Raw genomic sequence first — 15086 nt, 5'->3', positions numbered from 1 at the left:
ACTCCTCTTTTGCCATATTTAATTAAACCAAAAATATATACACATCCAAGTTGGAACAATTTCTGTCTCTCTTCTCTTTTCTCTCTTCTCTTTTTTCTCTCTTCTCTCTTTCTCTGCAGAATTGAGACTGAGAGATGAGAGGCAGCTATTTGTTTTTGTTTTGTTCTGTTTCTGTTTTTGTTTTTTAAGAACAGATAATGAAAGTTACCAACTGTGATAGGAGGATAGAGAGAAAGGAAAAGTTGGTGAACAGACCCAGATGCAGTTTAGCAGATGCCAAGAAAGAAATGAAGATGAGATATAGAAATACAATCTTTTGGGGTGCCTGGGTGGCTCAGTCGGTTAAATGTCTGCCTTCAGCTCAGATCATGATCCCAGAGTCCTGGATCAAGAGCTGCATCAGGCTCCCTGCTCAGTGTGGAGCCTGCTTCTCCCTCTCCCTCTGCCCCTGCCCCCACTCATACTCTCTCTCACTCTGCTGTCTCTCTCTCTCTCAAATAAATAAATCTTTCAAAGAAAGAAAGAAAGAGAGGGAGGGAATGAAGAAGGAAGGAAGGAGGGCAGAAAGGAAGGAAGGTAGGAATATAGACCATGCTTCTTAGATTTCTGATATCTCTTCAAGTCCTAATTCTTTTCCTTGAGTTTTGTGATAAATTTTTCTTCTTACAACACATTCACTTTATTTTCTTATATAATAAACTGTTTCTGTTAATTGCAACTCAGCAATATTAACTAATATTCTAATGTGTTCAACTAAAATCAGCATACTTTTAAATCTGAAATGTATACCTACAACATGGACTATAGGTTATTTCATATGGAAATACAAAAACCTGATACTTAATATGTCCATAACATTTCCCTCATCTTTACCTATCTCTTATTTTCTCTCTGTACATGTCCCAAACTAAAAGTTCTGACAAACGTTCTATATTTTGCACTTCAGAAAATGAGAAAATGTAGATTAAGTATTAGAGACAGACAGAGATATAACCTTTCATAGAGTAAACTCAATAAAAGTAAGTCAATAAAACTCATAGAGTAACTCAGTAAAAGTTATAATTTTATAATTTTATAATTGTTGTGGCCTACATGTTATCATATATGAAGTTATTAAACCAAAAACCTGGGGATGCTACCATAAAATAAAATGCTTACTAGTTTTTCATAGATAGACTCATTGTTTTTGCTGAATGAGAGAAATTTTATCACAGTAAACCAATGTGGAAAGTTTTCTTTCATCCAATAGAAGAAAAAAAATTACAATTTTTATATTAAGATAGTGGTCAGAATGTGTTCAGAGAAGGTCAGAGAGAAATAATAAAATGGAAGAGCTATGTCAGAACAAAGAGAATCCATTACTGGGATTCATAGCAATGGGTGATTCAATCTTACAAATGATATTAAAACATACTGTCTCAAATTTAAAATATATAAAGACTATACTTAAAATGAACTTACTGCAAGATGAAATAACAAGAGTTTAGTATTTTCTTTAATTAATGGAAGAAAAACATCCTCTATTTGTCCTCTGTACTTTTATAACCACATCACATAAAAACAGATGAAGGAGATGTTTAGGATAGATTTACCTCAAATATGGCTCCTTTGTACAGTATCCAAAGTTAATGTACGTACTCTGATATAGGAGGCTTCCCAACAAGGAAGGGACTAGTGTTAGTACAAATACTTGACCTGTTTAGTACCACTAATAATAGAACTTAGTACTACTGATGCTAGTAATATTTAGTCCTGATACCATTACTAAATAGCTAGCATTCTAGCTTAGAACAACATGCTGTACAGAACTAGCCTACTTAGTTATATCGCTCTATATAAATCTACACACCTATTAATTTCCTTAGTTCTTCCTCATTGCAAATGTGTTTTAAAACATTTTGACTATACTAAAAGACAATTTAAGGGTTTCCCAAATTCACTGTAATCAGAAGCCCATTATATGTCATTCAGTTTTATGTGTGTTTTATTTACAAGTATGCCTGTGCTGACTACTTGTATGTTACTCTACTTTTTATATAAAATGTATTTCTCAATGGTTTTTTGGTTGATTGATGAACAACTATATTATAGTGCCCTCCAGATACTAACACTGATTACAACTAACAAACAAAACTGAACTGGGTGGAACACACTGTAATAGCCATACTATAGAAGAATGCTCTCTCCTCAGTGGGCTATTTAGATTATATGTATCTGTTCATGCTACCCATTTTGAAATATGATAATTTGTTAATGGGGTGAGAGCTCATAAAATTTGTTATGAATTTTAGATATTAGCAAAAAATGTTGGAAGGAAGAGATTGAAACCAGTTTAGGGAATAGTTATTTTAAGAAATTTGTTTAAACATTTTGAAGTGTTCAGTTAAAATGCTTCTAAAACTTTGCCTCTCAATTAATATTTAATAAATACCTAAACTACATCGGTTTTTAAAATCATTTTTAAATTAATAATAGATCCCCTAGAAAGTTATCTGTTATGAAGCTCTGGTTAGCTGCTTAGGGATCTAATGATGTTGGGGGAGGTCATTAAGAGGACCTGTTAGCTTGTTTACCTTTAAGCTGGCCCCAGGCAGTAGGAAGCCCCTTTCCTGTTCTGGGAATGTACTTTCTGCCTACTGTTCCTACAGTGGGAGCTGTTCCAAGTACATACCTTTGAGAGAATAAGGTGTCATTGAGGCTGTCTGGACTGAATATGTGACTGAAGACTGTTAAGGCCTCTATATAAACTTTTAAGATTCTGATGGGTGGGTGTGGAGATCTACTCATCTTGTAGGTGCCCAAGAAAGCCTTGTATGTAAGTTCCTTTGCTTATTAACACCTCCACCAATGAATCTGGAGTGGCCCGAATCTGTCTTCGTTCTCTGCTTGTTCTCTGTGTATGGTGGCCAGTTTCAGATTTCACCTTGAGAACCCCTGAGGTTGCGAACTAACAAAGGTGCATTGTTAATTATAAAGAGGAACAGATGCCTAATTCTAAGTCTCTATTTCTTATATATTTGAAAAATCTGCTTATCATTTCTTCTTTATTTAAACTTTCAGCAGTCAGAGAGGATATGTCTATATGTTCTTCATTTATATTGAATCTTAACTTTAGGAGTACACTGTAATGTCAAAAGGATAATATTCTTCAGTTATATTGGTAGTAAGAAAAATGTTTGCTTATATGTATGTAAATGGCTATTATTAGATAAACATAAATATTAATATTTTTAAGAAATGTGTAAGATAACAAACTGAGGGTTGCTGGAGTGGATGGGGTTGGGAGGGATGGGGTGGCTGAGTGATGGACATTGGGGAGGGTGTGTACTATGATGGGCTCTGTGAATTGTGTAAGACTGATGAATCACAGACCTGTACCCCTGAAACAAATATACATTATATGTTAATACAAAAAATTTTAAAAAAAATGTGTAAGATAACTATATTTTCTAAATTTTGTTGGTCTTTCCTATCACCTTTGTGTTATAGATAATCCTGGCTATGTGGCGTCATTTTAAGTACATCATGCAGTTATCAGTAAAGTAGATGAGATGAATTCATGTTTTTCATGTTATTGATGACATGAGCAATAATAATGCTCTGGGTGGGGGGGATAAAGCTTTCTCAGAGTATTAAATGGTATTTGTTATTTGCCTTTTTCTCAAAGTAGGGGTGTGGAATATTTTTTAAATTTCCAGTGCACCAACTAGAGCCTTTCTCAAGTGAGAAAATTCAGTAAGAGCCCTGACCTCCATCATAGTCAACCTTTGCCCCATCCTTGCTTCAGAGATGACTCTTTCTATAGAAAATGCTAATTGACTAGTCAAAGATTGTGATGAAAAAAATTTGTTGGAGCAAAATTGCACAGGATTTAGAACTTCAATGTCAGAATTACAACTTAGTTTTATGATTTTTCTTATAGTTTCCAAGATTCTAACGTCTGTCTTACCTGTCTGCTTTCTCCAATGATATATTAATCAATTCATAAATTCATTTATTTTAAATTATTTTACTAAGTCCATATTTATTGAACACTTACATCATGCCAAGCACTATATTAAGTATTGGGAAAACTGAGATAAGATATCCCCTATTGGGGGTGCCTGGATGGCTCATTCATTAAACGTCTGCCTTCGGCTCAGGTCATGATCCCAGGGTCCTGGGATTGAGCCTGCATCGGGCTCCCTGCTCAGTGGGAAGCCTGCTTCTCCCTTTCCCACTCCCCCTGCTTGTGTTCCCTCTCTCACTGTGTCTCTCTCTGTCAAATAAATAAAATCTTTAACAACTACAAAAAGATATCCCCTATTGAAAGACAGAATCTTAATATTATAAATTCCTAATCATATTAGTCGTATATTAAAGGCCTAAATCCTTCTCACTGAGGGTAATAGAGAGGAAACCTGCTAACATTAGATAAGATATAGTAAACATCATATGGCCTAAAATTATTCCCTAATGATATTTATCTGACTCAAAAATGTAGCAATTGAAATCACCTAAATATCCTATATAATACCTCATGCCCTTTTATAAAGTGACAAAGATTTTAGTGAAAGATCTCTAATATGCTTGAGATTTTCTTAAACAGATTTCTAACAATCGAGCCGCCACTCCACAAAAAGAAATTGGTATTAATATATAAAAATTATATTCATCCTTTTTATGGTTTTCTAGATGGGATTTGCATATAATTCTTATTAAAATTTGACACCTGTTCATTTCAAAGCCAATAGTCTAAAAGGTTCTACTATATATTAGAAATAATAAGTATGGTACATTATAACATCATACTGATGGAGATAGAAAATGTCTTATTTTTTATGGTAATAAGTCAAGTAATAAAATATAACCTATGTTGGAGTTAGAGGATTAAAATATATTTTAAATCAATTTAAAACAGTAAAACCCAGACATTTAGAGTTTATGCTAAACTGGGACAGAGAATTAACGTGGCTGCAATAAAATGCAACAGTCTTGTCAAGAGCTCAGCTGAACTAAGAGAAGAGCTAAACTGCTAGGGGTAGGAGCCCCCAGTATAAAACAAAAGCCAAAATGACAGTCAAGTCTTTAATCACTTAGTGTGATTGTGTAAGCAAGCTCCTAAACTCGTCTCCTCTTCTATTTACCCACATGGGACAGCATTCCACAGGATTCTGTGGAGGAAAAATGAAACAGCAGAGGAGTTTAGATCTAGGGTCAGGTAGACAGCATAGTAGAAAGGTACTTAGTTTATTGAGTCAGAGTGGAGAACTGTCTTCAGTTCCCCCCTTTCTCCCAGTAAGAAAGTCTCCTTAGACGCTGCTGACAAAGACCTTGGCAGAAGGCTCCAGATAAAGAGGTCTCTGAATGAAAGTGCTTGGCTAGCATTGCAGATATGCATAAGAGCATGGCTGGCAAAGGGGTGGCAGGGTAAGTCCAGGAATGCAACAGCCTTCAGAGACTGCAGTGCCCTGGGTGTTCTTCAAGTCTGGTGTGGGGCAGGCAGCTTCTCTCTTGAGGCCACATAAAGTCTTTATAATTGCATATGGTTGGGTCTGAAAAATCACACAGGTTTTTTTGATCAGGAGATAAACTCCTCAATTCTATTTTAATCATTGTAGTCCTAGAGTTACAAATATATTATTGAAACTCTTTTCCAATCTGTGTATATACTTAATTATCCTAAGTCATCTTTCTTGCTTTTAGGACACATTTGTTATCCAAAGGGGTACTTCTGAATGCTTTCCCACTGAGACAATAATTCCTCTTCTATGCCTTGCATACTCCTGAGAAAACGTCAGTTCTAATAGGTAAAAATCACTTTCTCATATTTGTAGTTTCTTCACACTTTTTCCCCATGATTGTTTATGATTTACCTCTACCTTTTCTAAGTGGCCAAGTAATTCATTGAAGTCTTTAGTGAGCCTAAATTATGAGCCTAGGATTGGCATACTCAAGTTATGGTGTGGTCATTGACAAAATTACAAGTTAAACCTAGTATAGTTTCCGCCTCTATATTCACCATGCATTTTCTAGTTTCTCTCATAGGAACAACTGGATCGTTCCATATATGAAAATTTTGTCTTCTCGCACATACATTAAAATTTTATGAATGATCAGTGACATTCCATTGTATTTAAAATAGATTTCAGTGATTCAGTTCTCGAGGCCTAATGTACAGCACGGTTACTAGAGTGAATAATAATGTAATGTATACTTTTAATTTGCTAAGAGAGTAGATCTCAAGTGTTCTCACTACCACACACACATATGGATATGTTAATTAGTTTGAGTGTTGGTAGTCATTTCAAACAGCACATTGTACACCATAAATATATACAATTTTTCATTTGCTAATCGTACATAAATAAAGTTAGAAAAAAGTAATTGGTTTCAAAGAAGAGAAAAGACAAAAATAAGAGAGAAGAATTGGAAAATAATCCAAAATCCTAGCCAAGATGTCCATCAACAGATGAATGTTTAAAGAAGATGTGGTATATATATACAATGGAATATTATGCAGCCATCAAAAAAACTGAAATCTTGCCATTTGCAAGACGTGGATGGAACTAGAGAGTATTATGCTAAGCGAAATAAGTCAATCAGAGAAAGACATGTATCATATGATCTCACTGATATGAGGAATTCTTAATCTCAGGTAACAAACTGAGGGTTGCTGGAGTGGTGGGGGGTGGGAGGGATGGGGTGGCTGGGTGACAGACATTGGGGAGGGTATGTGCTATGGTGAGCGCTGTGAATTGTGTAAGACTGTTGAATCACAGACCTGTACCCCTGAAACAAATAATATATTACATGTTAAAAAAAAAAAAAGATAGTAGGAAGGGAGAAATTAAGGGGGAAAATCAGAGGGGGAGACGAACCATGAGAACTATGGACTCTGAGAAACAAACTGAGGGTTCTGGAAGGGAGGGGTGTGGGGGGATGGGTTAGCCTGGTGATGGGTATTAAGGAGGGCACATACTGAATGGAGCACTGGGTGTTATACGCAAACAATGAATCATGGAACACTACATTAAAAACTAATGTTGTAATGTATGGTGATTAACATAACATAATAAAATTAAAAAAAGAAATGAAATAGAAAATTATATTTAAATTCACAGTGTGGTAGTTGGACTGATGTACTCTTTATGCAAAATATGGGAGTTTATAAAACTACTTACAATTACAACACTGTTTTGTTGTAGAGATCAGATTTTTTTCCTACTACTAAAGAAATAGTTAACTATTCACTTTAGATTCCATTCCATCTTGTTTCTATATTTTAGTTTTGAAAGGGAGAAGAATATGTTAGTATCTATTGGTATCCATCCAAAATAGTTTTATTTTTCATATATTCATATTTTTTCTCTCTCTATGTCTTTCAACCAAGTAGTAATTTTAGTTAAGGGAAAAATGTCCATAACATATTTGTTTTTAAAAAATTTGCCTTTAGCTCATATTATTCTTGTTAATTTTTCTAAAATAAAGTATAGAAGGTACACATCAATATCTGTAGTTGCTGATATATTGCATATACATAACTGAAGCGCATGTGCCAACTAAATTAAAGCTATATATATGTGTATATCTATATCTACACACAGTATTAAATATTTTACTGAAATCAGAGTAAGTTTTGTGAGCTGACATAGTGCAAAATTCTCTCAAGAGGCACTTCACCGTTCTTGGCTTTTCTCAGAAAATGTATCTTGAGAATAATATTAAAATGGCAAAAAGCCAGACCTTTCCCTGCCCCACCCTCCCCCGAAAATAAATTAGCAATGGTAATTGCTAAAGATAAAAATGCATTTTTTCTTTTGATTTTTTTATATGAATATACTTGACACACAATGTTACATTAGTTTCAGGTATACAACATAGTGTTTCAATGTCTCTATACATTATACTATGCTCACCACAAGTGTAGCTACCATCTGTCACTATATAGTGCTGTTACAATGTTTTTAATTTTATAAATAATGTCCTCTATTTAAAATAGTGCATGAGTTTCCATTGAGTGCTTTTTTTTTTTTAATTAAAATTCACATTTGCAAGCATTTTTGAAAGATCTTGTATTGGAATTTCTCTCATTATGGAATGGTGGTCCCAGGTAAAAATTTATATGAAATGCCATGGGAAGATGCCAAACGCTTGTCATTCTATATAAAGAAGATGATAACCAGGTAAATTTAAGAGTGCAAAAGACTGCCTGTCCTTACATGATTTCGACTGTCACTAGGAATAACTGCTTTGCTCAGGTCACAAGAAGCAGCTTGCCAATGGCTTTGCAGACTCAGAAGAAAGGTAGTCTTGCCCTGGAAACCATATGTCTGCCCACGCTTGTACTTAATTACTCACTGTATCACTCAGTACACATTAAATACCTGTGTAAACTGGGCATTGTTTTGGATGCTTTAGATGTAAAGAAAAACATAGATTTTTGTCTTCCTTCACATATCTGAGAAACAGTGGGAACTTTGTATGCCATTTATAAATACATATGGAAAGACATTTAAGATTAAAAGAAAACATAGGAATGATGTAGACAAAATTCTGAAAGGCAAACATGAGCTTATTAGAGCCAGTTATACTTAAGACAAATGGCAAAGGACAGTGCATAGAAATCAGGTGCCCAGAAAGGAAAAGGAAAGACCCAGATCATAGGGTTTTGCAACCTCAGTACTGTTGACATTGTGGGCCAATTACTTCATTGTGTATGGGTATTCTTACACATCCCCAGACATTGACAAATGGCACCTGGGGGTGAAGTTGCTGGATTTAGCAAAGATAAATACTATAGCAAATAAATACAAGATACCAGTTAAATTTACTTTTTGGACAAAAGCATTTTTTTTAGTTTAGGTATGTCCCATATTTTGTATTGTTTGTCTGAAACTCAAATTTAATTGGGCATCCTGTATTTTAACTGGAAACCCTAACTGCCTTAAATTGACCGTGGTTGAAAACCTCTGAGTTACAACATAGCATGACCAAATTTTAGATTTGATCCATCACTTGTGGGAGTCCATCAATTGTGTGTGAGGGACAATGAGTTAACTAGGCTTCAGTGTAACATTTTATTTATTTATTTTTAAAGATTTTATTAATTTGATAGAGAGAGAGCACAAGCAGGGGGAGTGGCAGGCAGAGGGAGAAGCAGGCTCCCCGCTGAGCAAGGAGCCCAATGCGAACTCGATCCCAGGACCCTGGGATCATGACCTGAGCCGAAGGCAGACGCTTAACTGACTGAGTCACCCAGGCATCCCCAGTGTAACATTTTAAATAGAGGTGGATGTCCTCTGTGCTTTGGACTGTTCTAGGTAGTGGGTATAGAGTACTGATAGAAAAGCAAAAAAGAAAATTCTTTGTCTGATGGAGTTTATGTCATGATGAGAAGACAACTAGTAAATACATAGCTGAGTAAATGATAAGATCCATCAGTCAGGAGAAACTAGGTTTTGCTGCTGTGGTATCAACCCCAAAAATCTCTATAATAAAAATGGTAAAGGATTTTTTTCCCTCTGTTATATGTGTATCACAGTCAGCTGCAGCTGAAAGTGAGGGAAATGAGAGTGTGGCAAAACATATGCTGACTCTGGAGATTTCTTGAGCCAAAGCAACCACATTTTTCTAAGTTAACTAGGGTGGGGATGTATAAAACTCCTACTGGTACATTGTAAAAGCTATAAAGCTTTAAAGAAGCTAATAGAAAGTTGAGGCTCATGATAGCTCAGGTTGGTTACCTGTAAAAATGGAACAGGAGATAAGGACTTGGTTTCAGGTAGTTCATATAGGATGTTACTCTAGAAAGCCGGAATTAAGCAGAGGTGAGACTTGAGTCAGGGAAGGAGGAAAAGCTAATATGAAAATGTCCCATAGAGGTTGCTGCTCTGAGCAATGGGGATTTGCACTGCCTGTGCTGTCATCTCCTGAGAAGCACCTAGAATGTCTACTGGAATCCTTTATTTGGAAGGACAGGATGCTGGAGCATATTTTTACTGGCTCCGTTCTGCAGTGAGCAACGCCAAATATAGGCAAACAGTAATACATTCTACTATATCTGTGATGTCAGGCATAGAAAAAAAAAGGGAGGAAAAAGAAAAGGAAAATAAAAACATGAGAAGACATAGGTAATGAAGCAAGTAGAAAGTCATTCTTTATAATATTCGTAAGATGGTTAGGAAAGGGGATATTTGCGCAAAGTTCTGAAGGCAATGTGAGAGGTCTTCATGAATATCCAGTAAAAACAATTCCAGCCAGAGGAATGACAACTGCAAAACACCTGTCGTAGCACACCTGGCACATTCAGGGAGCTGGAGCTGTAATCCTGCCAGTGAGGACCATTGTAAAATATAAAGTGAGCAATGTAATAGAGATCAGGAGATAATGCAGATCCATGGAGGCCATTGTAAAGATTTAGGATTTACTCCCAAGTGAGGTTGGGAGCCATTGGAGAATATAATGCAGAGGAGTGATGTTATCTGACTAAATATTAAAACAGATTACTCTTATTGCTGTATTGAATAGACTATAAGGGATCAAAATCAGAGAGACCGGGGTAAGGCGATTACAATAAGAGAAGTGAATAAATACAGACATCTAAACAAGATGGTAGCAATAGAGATAGTGAGAAGTATTGAAACTCTGGATATGTTATAGGAGTATAACATTTGGTTTTGTTGATGAATCAGTGTGTGATGTAAGGGAAAGAAAATAATCAACCTGGGGCAGCTGGGTGGCTCAGTTGGTTAAGCATCGATCTCACAACCCTGAGATCGAGCCCCACTTCGGGCCCTACGCTAGGTGTGGAGCTTGCGTGAGATTCTCTCTCCCTCTCCCGCTGTCTGTCTGTCTCTCTCTCAAAAAAAAAAAAGGAAGGAAGGAAGAAAATAACCAACCGAAGCATCTGCAAGATGATTTGTACAAGTTACCATTAACTGAATTTGAGATGATGACAGACAATTTAGGGGTTGAGAAGAGGTACTTTCTGTGGCTGTGCTAAGTTTGAGATGCTTAATAAATATCTAAATGGAGATGTTCAAGAAGCTGTTGGAAATGAAGAGAGATTCAGCCATGTTACATAAAATGAGAATTATTAGTGTATCATTAGGGTTTAAATTATGAGCTTCAATATAGTGGTAAAGGGGTAAGGATAAACAAAGTTTAAATAATTAGAGAATTTACTTAGAGAATCAAACATAAAAATCCAGAATGAGGAATAAAACTAAAGACTCACTTTATCTTTACTATAATGTGTTCTAAAAAGGACTAAAAGAACTGTTTCTATAAACATAAAAAATTGGTCTGTGCCTACATTAGCACAGTTTTTTTTTTATAATAGTCATTGCTTCAGAGGAGGATAAGAAAAGCTAACCTGTATGAATTATGGCAAAGATGAAAAATTTATTCACAGAAATCACGATTGGTGTTAAAAATTATTCTTTTAGCTCAAATCCAGAATCCCAGTTTATACTGAAGGGTGACAATTTTCCATAGATCTCTCGAAATTTTCCACATCTTTTGACCAGACCACCTTTGTTCTAGTTTATCTTTTTGAGTCTGGCTGTATTGCAAACAACCTTGGAATGTAGGTATATTACCTCCTTCCTAAGCAGGGGGCAGGCATGCTCACTGCCTATTATGAAAGTTTCGGGATCTCTCTGCTCTGAGTTTCTCTCCTATAATGCAACCTACTCTGGGCCAGGTTACCCCTGACTCCTTTTGCATTGCCCTGTATAATTTAGGGTTCAGAAAGCTGGTACAAGAAAATGCTGATACATTGGTTATTGCTATTGCTGAGTAATGAAGTTCTTTGTCTGACCCTGGATACTTGTATCTTTTGCTAGCATTCGTGAATCTAGCAAAATATATAAGTGTGTCCACACAGGGGGAATAAATGTCATGTGATGATGGAGGCAGAGATTACAAAGTTGAGAATACAGTTCAAGGAAAGCTAAGAATTTCTAGCTACCATTAGAAGCTAGGAGAGACAGGGAACAGATTCTCCCTCAGATCTCCAGAGAGAACCCAGCTGATACCTTGATTTCAGACTTTTAGCCTCCTGAACTGTGTGAGAGAATAAACATCTTTGTAGTACTTTGTTCAAGCAGCCCTAGAACACTAATACACAAATTAGAATTGGCATTTTGGGGGAAAAAAAAAAAACATTCTAGTTGACATATTGATACAAACTCTAATTAGTAAGCATTCTACACATAAAATTTGGGGGTTTGCAAGTCTAGGCAGAACCTGTAGTGTTGTTATATTTTTTATTAGTTAAAAGCTGATCATTGAGGAAGAGTCAGTTCTCCCTCTTTGTTTGAGTTTCCCATTTATTTTTCTTTGTCATCATCATCATCGTCATCACTATTAGCATTATCATTATATCCATTATCATCATCTTCAGCAACACTATAAACAAATATCAAACTATTTAAGCACTTCATTTAGCTTAGCATAATTTTAGATGTATCATCCCTGACATAAAGGACATAAAGAACAACCAAATATTGAATAAGCACATAAATAATTAAGAGTGCACTTCCCTCCCTTAAGCCCATTTGTAGCAAACATCATTACAAAGAAATGTTCTTTTTAACCAAGTTATTTTGACCACGGGCGGATGGCCAATCCTGAGTGAACTCCAATAATGTGATTGAATTGAACCCTCTACAATGAATCAAATTATATTGTGGATGATTCCTGTGGTCTCTAACCCAGCAACAGCCATTTTCAAAACCAAAATAAGTGTAATTTGCATTACCAGAGTGAGTCAAGTGGGTCCAAGCTCGGAAAAGTTGAGACAAAAGAAGTTGAAGCAGATTCCATTAAGTCTTTTTTAGTTCTCCATTAATTTACATACACCTGAATGTCACATATTTCCATTTATTTCCCCAAAAACCTCTTGTGAAGTTAAATAACATTCACACTAATTGTTCAGGATCTTGCCAAAAGAGAAAGGGAGAGAAAGCAATAAGAGGAGAGCAGGAGAATTAAAACAAAAGGGAATAAGAGAGAACCTGTGGCAAGAAGAGAATTCTCTCTACAGTGCACTGCATAGAGATGACAAGAACCTTTTCCCTTTTTCCCCTGCTGAGTTCAGAGCTGCCTTTTTTTTTTTTCCATTCTAATGAATTAGAGAAACTGGGCATCAATTCAAATTTTACTCTAATTCTGCTGACTGGAAATTTGATATCAAATAAAAGATTCATTATAAGATAAGCCTATAACAACAAAACAGTGTGGAAGTTCTGCATTTCATCATAATGGAATTTTACCTCTATGAGCTTCCTCAACATATTCATGAATTGTAGAATGAAAGTACCAGTATTTGAAATTCCGAGAGAATTTTTTTTAAAAATTATGAGTGATGATTACACATTTGGATTAGACTGTGGGCACTTATTTTATTTTTTAAATAAATAAGCTGCATTACCATTATATATAATGTAATTTCCATAAATTATTTTTTAATGTGAAACATACATTCAGTAGTCTAATGTAAGATAATTAATGCTATTAGTATATGAAGCAATGGGCGTAACTTTAGTTTCTTTCAAGATAGGAAATGAGAAATGTTTAGAACTCCTGCAGTTTGAAGACTATTTAAAAGGTGACTTTCCCTGACTTTTACACTAAATAATATTGTACAAAATTTATGTTTTATCAGAATTCTCAAAATTGTTGTGAGATTTTTTTTTTTCTCTTTAGGTATCTGAGCAGGTCTAGATCACTCACATTTTTTGGTGGCAGACATAGAGTCTGCTGACACCTTGATACCACTTGGAGAAGGGAAGAATGTTCTAGACTTCCTTTAAGCTCTGCTAAAGCAGAGATGATTAGAAATAAGGTCCAATCACAATTCTGTCTCATATGATGTTGGGTTAACAGGTACAGTCTTTTCTGTTTTTGTCAGACAGAAGTCATTTATAGGAACTTTGAAAATTTTTACTTGTCTTGTTTCTTACAAAAATGTATAGTTCATTTTTCTGAAAGAGCTGTCCAAGGATCTTGATGTGACCTCATGAAAGTAACTATAAAAGGTCATGATTTATTATTTCTGTTTATCTGAAAAAAAGGGGGCATATTAAATACAAATGAGAGGAAGCTTCAGGCCTAAAAAGAAAAAAATTGATCAAGGGTTTCCTACACCATTTGGAAAACTATATTTTAGCTTTGACCTAAGACGACACCTTAATAATAATAATAATGTATAATTATGTACTTTAGAGTTTACAATGACTTTTCAAATCTGTTATTTCATTCCATCAGTATAGCACCACAACTGAAATAGGCACTGTAATCATTTTACTTGTGAGAAAATTAGCTCAAGATCTAGTATATAAGTAAATAATTCATTACTTGGGTTTAGGAATTCTCAGCCCAATTGTCTGTGCTGTATAAAAATATTAAAAATAAAAAATTCCACAGTACTAACATGAACCATCGGTCCTACTGCAGAGCCTGAGAAGACCACTAAATATTGAACATTAAAAAAATGGCCCAACATAGCACAGAAAAAATAGTCAATGGTATTGTAATAGCATTGTGTGGGGACAGATGGTGGCTAAATTTATGGTGAGCACAGCATAACATATAGAGAAGTTGAATCACTATGTTGTATACCTGAAACTAACATAGATTGTGTGTCAACGATACTCCCATTGTCGTGGGATTTCAAAGAAAAAGTTTATGGTTTTTTCTTCTTCCTCCGTATTGGGAAAACAACAACAAAAACAAAAAAAAAACGTCCACCGCTGATCTTGCAATTGCTCAGAGATTTAAAAATAATGCCACTGGGCACCTGGGTGGCTCAGTTGGGCGTCTGTAGTCCACCTTCGGCTCAGGTCATGATCTCAGAGTTCTGGGAGTGAGCCCTGCGTCAGGCTCCCTGCTCAGCGGGGAGCCTGCTTCTTTCTCTCCTGTTACCCCTGCTTGTGCTCTCTCTCTCTTTCAAATAAATAAATAAATAAATAAATAAATAAATAAATAAATAAATCTTTAAAAAAAAAATAAAAGCAATGCCATTAATGTGAAACCTTGCATTTATATAAAGTTTCTTGGACAAACTTTCCTCAGAATTCTATTTCCTCTCCTACATATTT

Source organism: Halichoerus grypus, chromosome 5, assembly GCF_964656455.1.
Source record: "Halichoerus grypus chromosome 5, mHalGry1.hap1.1, whole genome shotgun sequence".
Lineage (NCBI taxonomy): Eukaryota > Metazoa > Chordata > Mammalia > Carnivora > Phocidae > Halichoerus > Halichoerus grypus.
The sequence above is the reverse complement of the archived record's forward strand: the minus strand, read 5'-3'. Positions refer to the sequence as shown.